Source organism: Gekko japonicus, unplaced genomic scaffold, assembly GCF_001447785.1.
Source record: "Gekko japonicus isolate JY-2015 unplaced genomic scaffold, Gekko_japonicus_V1.1 scaffold262, whole genome shotgun sequence".
In the NCBI taxonomy this organism is placed as follows: Eukaryota; Metazoa; Chordata; class Lepidosauria; order Squamata; family Gekkonidae; genus Gekko; species Gekko japonicus.
The window spans coordinates 160,234-169,786 of record NW_015172011.1 but is presented as its reverse complement, the minus strand read 5'-3'; positions in this window follow the sequence as shown (position 1 = coordinate 169,786).

Genomic DNA, 9,553 nt, shown 5'->3' with positions numbered 1-9,553 from the left:
ACCCCGCCCTTCACTACCCAAAGGTGTCTCAGAGCGGCTTACAAACTCCTTTCCCTTCCCTTCCCCTCCCCACAACAGACACCCTGTGAGGTAGGTGGGGCTGAGAGAGCTCTTGACAGAAACTGCTGTTTTTCAAGAACAGCTCTTGTCAGAACTACGGCTTGGCCAAGGTCATCCAGCCAGGTGCAAACGGAGGAGTGGGGAATCAAACCCGATTCTCCTAGATTAGAGTTCACACACCACTACACCAAACTGGCTCACATTCTCCCCATAAACTCTGGTTCAAGTTTCAGGGATGATTCCCAGAGAGCCTTAGCATTAGTTAAGGCTAACAGAAGACCTAGGATGGTGGCATTTGGGGACAAGCCCCCTCAAATGCCCCCCCGACTATGCCTGATTTCATGGAGGACTCTGAAGCCAGGATCTGAGATGTAGCTGCCTGAAGGTGCCATTGGGTGCACTGCTCCCCCAGCAGAATAACGCTGCAGGGAAGGCTGCGCCCAACTCGTCCTCTTCGGCTGCAGAGTTTCTGTGTGGAGCAAAGCAGGGGCGGTGCTGCAGTTCAGACCACTGCCAGACCAATGGCACTCTCTCTGTCTCTGCTTCCCCAGAAGCCCCAACCATGCCTGGAGGCTACTGCTTAATGGTGGCATTGAGCCAAGGCCACCCCACCACTTTCCCATGGCACAAGAGAACGTGGCTGGTAGCATGAGAAGAGGCTGTGCGAGGCCAGAGGCCTCTGGCAGGGACAAACGCTGCCTGCCCACCCAGCAGAGTGTGACGCGCCCTGCTGCAGCAGCGCAAACTGTCCCAAAACAGCAGCAGAAGTGGCAGCAGCAGGCTGCAGCTCGGGGAATCGGAGCACTGCTTCTTCCTCCTTCACCTCTTCCTCGTATTTCCCCCCCCCCCATGGAGTTCAAGGCAGCAGCTTAGAGAGAAACTGCAAACCCTACTTGGAAGTAAAAAGGTAAAGGTTCCCTTGCTCGAAAGCCAGTCAAATCTGACTCTAGGGTTGCGGTGCTCATCTCCGTTTCAAAGCCGAAGAGCCAGCGCTGTCCGAAGACGTTTCCGTGGTCATGTGACCGGCATGACTAAACACCAAGGCGCATGGAACGCTGTTACCTTCCCACTGAAGTGGTACCTATTTATCTACTTGCAATTTCTTGTTTTCGAACTGCTAGGTTGGCAGGAGCTGGAACTAGAGATGGGAGCTCAGTCCGTCATGCTCTCGAACTGCTGAACTACTGACCTTCCACAGCCTGCAGTTCAGCCTCTTAACCACTTGAGTCACCGCAGCTCCTTTACTTGGAAGTAAGTCCTCTCTTATTCACTGGCACTTACTCAGTGGTAAAACTGACTCCCGGGAAAGGGTTGTTTAAAAAATTATGCCCCCCCCATTTAAATGCTCCCCGAAAAAATAAATTCTGGCTACAGGCCTGAATCAAACGTTACTTCAAAGACCTCCAAAGACTACCCAATTTACTAAATTTATATCCTACCTCTTTTTCACCAAGGTACGCAAGGCAACTCAGGTAGGAATCTCAGGAGGCTGCCCATCCCATCACTGACCATACCTGACCTGCTTTACTATGTCCCCTTCAGCCATATCCTGAACTCCAGTTTCCCCTTTTTATTTTGCCGTCAAGTCACAGCCGACTTATTGGTGACCTTGCGGGGTTTTCAAGGCAAGAGACCTTCAAAGGTGGTTTGCCGTTGCCTGCCTCTGCGTCACAACCCTGGCATTCCTTGGAGGTCTCCCTTCCAAATACTAGCCAGGGCCAACCCTGCTTAGTTTCCAAGATCTGACAAGTCTGGGCCCTATGAACTTGTAATATAAGAGCACTGATGAAGCAGTTGAGCAGACAGGAACCACCAGCACAGCATGAAAGAGAAAGAAGTGACTCTGCCCTATAGAGATGGTTTAAATAATTCATTAATGACTTAAAGACACCCGAAGCCCGCTGGAAAAAGTCCGCTGGAAAGAGCTCGCTGGAAAAAGACGCCAGATAAACAACAAGCCCTGGGTGTTGGTAGGCAGACACTACCCTACACAATGTGGCCCTAGTTAGGGGAATCTGGAAACTGTAAACCGCTCAGAGACCTGTTAGGTTAGAGCGGTATATAAATTGAATATATAAATAAATATAAATATAAATTATACAGGATAAGGGGGGGAAATGCAGGCTTTTAAAAAACAAATAAACATATTTAAAGCACATCCATATGCATTCTACTCTTCTAAACTCTTTTTTCTGCTCTTCTAAACATGGCCAATAAATGACACTCAGTTAAATATCTGAATTAAAGTTATTTTCTTTTCCCCTTGCTAATCACATTTTACTTTGCGGCAACACATTATCGTTCTCCCAAATTTGTGCCATTTCCTTTCAGTCAAAATGTGCAGGCGTACCACATACCTGCCTGCAGCATTGTTCTGTAACGCGTGACATTCTTCCATCGAAAGGGTTTTATCTTCCCACTTTGTCTCTCTGGTGTAACATTTAACAGTCAAAGCAGGCTGGCAAGTGCTCGGTGTTTAATTAAATTAAATTAAATACATCATTCAACAAACATCCCTTTTGTCTCTTCCCAGTGCAACATTTATTCAATTTGTCTGGCTCCTTGTTGCAGTCTACGCTGCAGCCACTTGATGGGGCCAAACGGCTTGTTCTCCTATTGAGAAGAAATAATTGACTGCTTCAGTGCTGTCCGTCCCCCCCCCCCCCCCCCCCGCCACTGCCATTGTGTTGGCTGCGTTACACGTAGAACGGATAAGTTTACCAATATATATATATTGTGGAGAAAAATGAAATATGATGGGGGGGTAGGTTGTATTAGGTTTGAGCCAAAATGTGTTCTGGCTTCTCAGTTCTGCTTCCAGGTAGCAAAGGATGCTGGAGCTGTGAATGAAGTTAAAGTGTTTGTCTATTTTGCAGAAGGGAAGGGAGAACACCCGTGCATTGCCTAGGGGCTGAGGCTGCAAGTACAAAGAAGGGAACTGCTGCAGCATAGCAAAACTGGAACTGTCCGTGCATCGCCCGGGCAAGAGGACCCATTTTCTGTCCCCCTGCCTTTGTAGCACAGCACTTGAAGGAACATAGTCATGCATTGTCTGTGCAACATGGCAATGACCCCTGTCTTGAAGTCAATACATAGTCAATCTGATTGGCTACATATTTTATTTATTTATTCAATTTATCCCCCCCCCTCCCCGCCGAGGCAGGTTCAGGGCAGCTTACACAAAAATGCATATATAAATACAATTAAAATCATTCATAAAACAGTTATCTGTTTTCCTGAAGTGCTGGAACCATACTCAAATAAAGTGCAAGAGCAGAGATTTAAAGGTGACAGTCCTGATGGTATTCTCACATCAGTTCAGTTTAGTCAACTAATTCGTGCGACGAGACAAGCTGAAGGTGGTAAAGCTAGGGCACAGGGTCACTCCCCGGTGTTTGAAGCAGCTCCTAATCAAAGGCCTGGTGGAAGAGTTCCATCTTGCAGGCCCTGCAGAACTGTAAAATGTCCCACAGGGCTCTGATCACTTCTGGGAGCTCATTCCACTAGTACGGAGCCACCACTGAGAAAGCCGTGGCCCTGGTTATGGCCAACCTGGCGACTTTAGGGCCTGGGAAGGCCAGCCAGTTTTGGGCCCCTGAACGCAGTGCTCTCTGGGGAACATATGAGGAAAGGCGGTCCCTCAGGTATGCCGGTATGATGTCAACACACTTTGGTTGCCAACCTCCAAGTGGTGCCTGGAGATCTACTGGAATTACAACTGATCTTCAGGCTACAGAGGTCAGTTCCACTGGAGAAAATGGCCACTTTGAAAGGTAAACTCTATGGCATTATACCTGTTATGTACGTGGACCGCCTCCAGGGGTCTGCCGGTAAAGCAGGAGCTTGGTCCCCAAACACAAAGGGGACCTAGGATCCTAGTCCACCTCGAGTCCACCAATAGCACCCTTGGCGGGAAATTCAAACCCTCCAATGGGAACATAGGTGTGCCGGGTGGAGTGTATATAGTTGGCCTTGCAGGGCCATTTAATTTGTCTTCTTGTGAAGTACAATAAACGCGTCTGAACACATGTCATAGTCCGAGTCCTCCATGTGGCGAGCCCAGTACTTTACAGTGGCGATGAAGGTGGGAGTCTGATGAGCAGGCCAGGCTCCCCTTCCAGTGCAGCACTGAGCATCATTCTGGAGAACACCCCCACACCCCGCTCCACTCCCAAGCAGCACTGCACTGTGCCCAGCAACTCTGAACACCGCTCCTCGCTCTGTGCCAGAGCCATGGCCTCCACTCCGGGACACCTTGAAGTTTTTGACCCCACTCATCCCGAGCTCTGGGATTTGTGGACGGACCAGCTGACCTGCTACCTCACCTTCTATGAGGTGACTGATGCAGGAAAGAGAAGGGCTCTCCTCCTCAGCTCTTGCAGAGTGAACACCATCTGGCTCACGAAGAGCCTCCTGGCCCCAAAGGCAATCCTCGAGTGCACTTAGGTGGAGATCATTGAAGCCCTGACCAAGTATCTCACACCCAGGCCAACGATGCTGGCCAAGCAGATGGAATTCCAGGGGTGCATCCAGAAGCCTGGCCAACATGCTATGGAGTGTGACTTCACCAAGGTGGAGGAGAACCTCTTGACACAGTTCGCCTGGGGAATCAGCAATGTGAAGCTCCGCTGAAAGATGATCAGCACCACTCGATGAGGCCCTCCAGCTCACCATCGCCCACGAGGCCTCCCACCGAGACAGACCACCGGCAGTGTCCCATATAGTACTCCCCGACTCGGCACCCGAGAACAAGGATGACGTCCGTCTCATCTGCCCACCCGGCCACAGGAAGCCGCAGGGAACCTCTGGACACTCCGGGAAGCCGCCGGTTGTACCCCGTGCGCCAGCTGTGGAGAGGCGCACGAGCAAAAGTCATGCCGGTTCTGGGACGTCATCTGCCACACATGTGGGAAGCAGGGACACCTCGCCCGCACCTACAGATCCAAGGGCAACTGGAACCATCCACCCCAGCTGCAGACGCGCCGCCAGATCTCCGCACACTACGAGGCCACCGTGGATACAGGTGACCTCTACCTCCTGACCAGCCAGCCCTCATTACAGGTACTACGCCTCCCCAACTTGCCCACAGCCCCAAAGATCCAGGTCCAGGTCCAGATTGAGGGGTCCCCCTGCTCAATGGAAGTGGACTCTGGGTCAGCGGCTTCCGTCATATCTGTGGAAACGCTGAACAGACTTTGTCCGAATGGCAGGCCTCTCCTGCATCCATCGCCTTTGAGCTTAGTGGACTTTCAGAGGAACCCAGTCCCAATCCGGGATGTGGGGACCTTCTGGGTGCAGTACCGGGGGTTCAAGGGTTTTCTGGACTTGATTGTGGTGGAAGGGAACCTGGTTAGTTTTTTGGGGTGGGACTGGTTCACGCCGCTGGGCATCACTGTTGGGCGGGTGAATAAATACGCATAGCGGGATTTCGCAGATATTTGCGGAGAGTTCCCTGCGGTTTTCGATTGGGCTCTGGGGTGTTATAAAGGGTCCCCAGTTTCACTGCAACTTGACCCCAGCATGGCCCCCATCCGCATGCAGTTCTGTAGCACCCCGCTCGCTTTGCGGCTAAAAATTGATGTGGAGCTGGACCGCTTAGTGGCACAACGGGGTCCTTGAACTGGTCTCCCATGCGCTATGGGAGACCCCCATTGTAACCCCCATCAAGCCCAACAGCTACGTCCGCATCTGTGCATACTATAAATGTACATTGAATAAGGCCCTCCATGGCCATTCCTACCCAGTCCCGGTCGTGAGTCATGACTTGGCTTCCTTAACGGGGACTAAGATTTTTGGCAAGTTGGATCTTGCACAGGCATACCAACAGCTGCCAGTGGATGAGGCCACAGCCACAGCCCAGACTATTGTAATGCACCAGGGGGCTTTTAAAGTTAGGAGGCTGCAGCTTGGTTTAAGTGTGGCTCCGTGGATATTTCAGCAACTAATGGACTCTTTGTTGAAAGGGATTCCTGGCGGTGATGCCATTTTTTGATGACGTCATTGCCACAACCACCCAGGATGACTTCGCCTCCTGCCTCCATGCCATCCTTCGCCGTTTTGACTCAGTGGGCCTCAAGGTCCAATGGGAGAAGTGCCTCCTTGGGGTCCTAGAGGTGGACTTCCTAGGCTTCCAGGTCTGGCCTCCATCCAATGAGGCATCCATCGTGGAGGCCCCCAGACCCACATGCAAGGCAGATCTTCAGGCATTTTTAGGACTCCGGAACTTTTATCACATCTTTCTGCCACACAAGGCTGAGGTTGTGGAGCCTCTTCACTGCCGCCTGGACAAATCAGCGCCCTTGAGGCCCGAAGGAGGCGGCAGTGTTCAAGGAGGTCAAGGCGCTACTCATCTCGAATGAGGTGCTAGCGCACTTTGATGAGTCCCTACCAGTAGCCCTTGCATGTGACGCCTCCCCCTATGGACCAGGAGGTCCCTGTGGCCTACTACTCACAGACTTTGATGGTTGCCAAGTGCAATTATGCACAGATTGACTGGGAGGGTTTGGCGATTGTGGCGGGGGTGAAAAAGTTTCATAACTTTGTGTACGGGTGCCTCTTCACTATTGTAACGGACCACAAGCCTTTCCTTGGCTTATTTGCGGTGGACAAACAGACCCCCCAGGTGCTCTCGCCCCGGGTTCTCTGTTGGTCCCTCTTCCTGGCCAGCTACAATTATCACCTGGAACTCTGCCTGGGCAAGGTGATGGGGCACGCCGATGCCCTCAACAGACTGCCCCTCCCATCCGGGGATGCCACCCCGCCCTCCACCCCTGGGGTCCTGATGCTTGAAGATCTCCCTGAGCCACCCCTTCAGGCCGCAGATATAGCTACCCGCTCGGCCCATGACCCCATCCTCTCCTGGATCTTGGGCTGGGTGGTGAGGGGGTGGCCTGCGTCCTCCGCTGGCCCCAATTTCATGGCGCTTCTGCAGGAAATAACTTGGCCGTCAGTCTGGGATGTCGTCCACCTTGGATGTAAATTGTATGTAATTTATGATAGCACCAATTTTATGATAGATATCTGTTTTTACTATGTTGTTATATGTATATTTTAACCTCGGCATTGCCGCCTGTTAGCCGCCCTGAGCTGAATACTGGATGGGGCGGGATATAAATCTCAAAATAAATAAATATAAATAAATAAATAAATAACCTAAAGGGATGAACTGTCGGCTTTCAAGGGTTGTCTCTTGTGGACGACAGGGTCGTAGTCCCCCACGCCTTGTGACAACGAGTCCTCAACACTCTCCATGAGGCGCATCCGGGGATAGTCAGGATGAATGCTATGGCCTGGAGCTACGTTTGGTGGCTGGGAATCGATGCCGAGATCGAGGCCTGGGTGAGGAGATGCCAGACCTGCCAGGTGGTCTGCCCAAACCCGTCAAGCATGCCCATGCAGTCATGGGAGTCAACACACAGACCTTAGTCCTGATTACACATTGACTTGTCGGGCCCTTCCAGGGGCTGATATTCCTAGAAACAGTAGACTCGTACTCCAAATGGTTGGAGATCAGCCCCATGTCCACCACCTCCATGAATGCTGTCATCCGCTCACTCCGCCGGATCTTCTCCACCCATGGGCTGTCGGACATGATAGTCTCTGACAACGGGACTGCCTTCACATTGGCAGAGTTCCAGGACTTCCTCCAGTGGAACCTGATCCGGTACATAAGATTGGCGCCTTTTCACCCCATGACCAACGGCCAAGCAGAGAGGATGGTACGCACAGCAAAGGAAGCCCTCAGCTGGATCATGGATGGGGACTGGGAGTTCCAGCTTGCCCGCTTTGACACAGTGGACAACACCCAACCCCATCACTGGGCGCTGCCCAGCAGAACTGTTGATGGGCTGGTGCCCTACTATCCTGTTGGACTGCCTACATCCAGATCGGACACCGGACTCAAGGAGGCTAGTCCACCTCGGGTCATCCAATAGCACCCTTGGTGGGAAATTCAAACCCTCCAATGGGAACATAGGTGTGCCGGGTGGAGTGTATATAGTTGGCCTTGCAGGGCCATTTAGTTTGTCTTGTTGTGAAGTACAATAAATGCGTCTGAACGCATTTTGTAGTCAGAGTCCTCCATGCAGTGAACTCAGAACTTTACAATACCCCACTGAGTCCCTCCCCTCCCAGAATGTTGCACACCCCAGGCTCCACCCCCAAAATCTCCAGGTATTTCCCAACCCAGAGCCTTGATGGACTACAATCCTACAGTGAGGAAAAAGAGAAAGTGGGGTTGTTGAAGGGGTCAGCTATATATATTTTTTAAATACCACAGTTTTTTTTCAGGGAGGCTCTCTCTCTCTCTCTCTCTGTGTGTATGTGTGTACTGTCAAGTTGCTTCTGACTTGTGACAACCCAATAAATTGAGTCAACCCACTTTTGCACTTCCCTCAAATCTCCCTTTTGGCTGGGAAATTCTTGCATAATGCAGTTCAGTCTTAGTTTTCCTGTGTTTTGTTGCGGCATTTGTTTGAACAGATGTGTCAGACAATTCATAGGACGGCAGACTGCAAACAATGAATGCAACACAGGTGTGCTCGCATGCAATGTGTGCTCTCAAAAGGTACATCTATGAATCCAAAACCATCTGTATCTAAAAGAAAACCAAGTATCTATAAGTTTTTAATCTGGCACATGCATTTTCAAGTTCTAGCACATGAACATGTAAAATAGTTGCAAAACATAAACCAGAATTATATCCATGTTTGTTTGCATCTATCAAAACAGTGGCCTTTAGAGGCCAAGAGTGTCTCACAGTGCCTTATGTCATCACAGAGGATAGCCATAATCAGATCTCTGGATAGACTCTTTTACATTAAAAAGCATCCATGGGGAGGGAGATGATTTGAGCTGAGCTTAAGGTACTAGGACAGAGAGCTTCACCCTTTCCCTGTGACATTTTTCTGCTTAGGGTTGCCAGGTCTTACCTGGCTGCCGTCAGGGGAGTCCTGGTCCCAGTCCTGGAGTTCTTCAGCATGCACATGAAGTGCATGTGCCACAATGACGTCACCCAGAAGTGACGTCATCGCGCAGGGCACGTTGCAGGTGATGCTCTATCATTTAAGGAAGAAGAAGAAGAAGAAGAAGAGATTGGATTTATACCCCGCCCTTCACTACCCAAAGGTGTCTCAGAGCGGCTTACAAACTCCTTTCCGGAGATCTATGAAAAAGAAGACATGTGGATAGACGAACCAATGGAAGAAATATATAAAGAAATGGTTGTGAAGAAACAAGGTCTAGTAGGGAAAATGTATAAAAAGATGATATTAAATAAAGATAAAATGATAGAATATTTACAAGAAGTATGGAGTAGAGAAGGAAGGATAACAGAGAGGATGGCAGGTAAAATTATGAGAGGAATAGACAAAATTAAGGTATTTAGATTCAAAGAATTGGAATATAAATTTCTCACAAAATGGTATAAGACACCAGCTCAACTGGCTAACATGTTCCCAGGATCAAGTTCACTTTGCTGGCACTGTAGGCAATA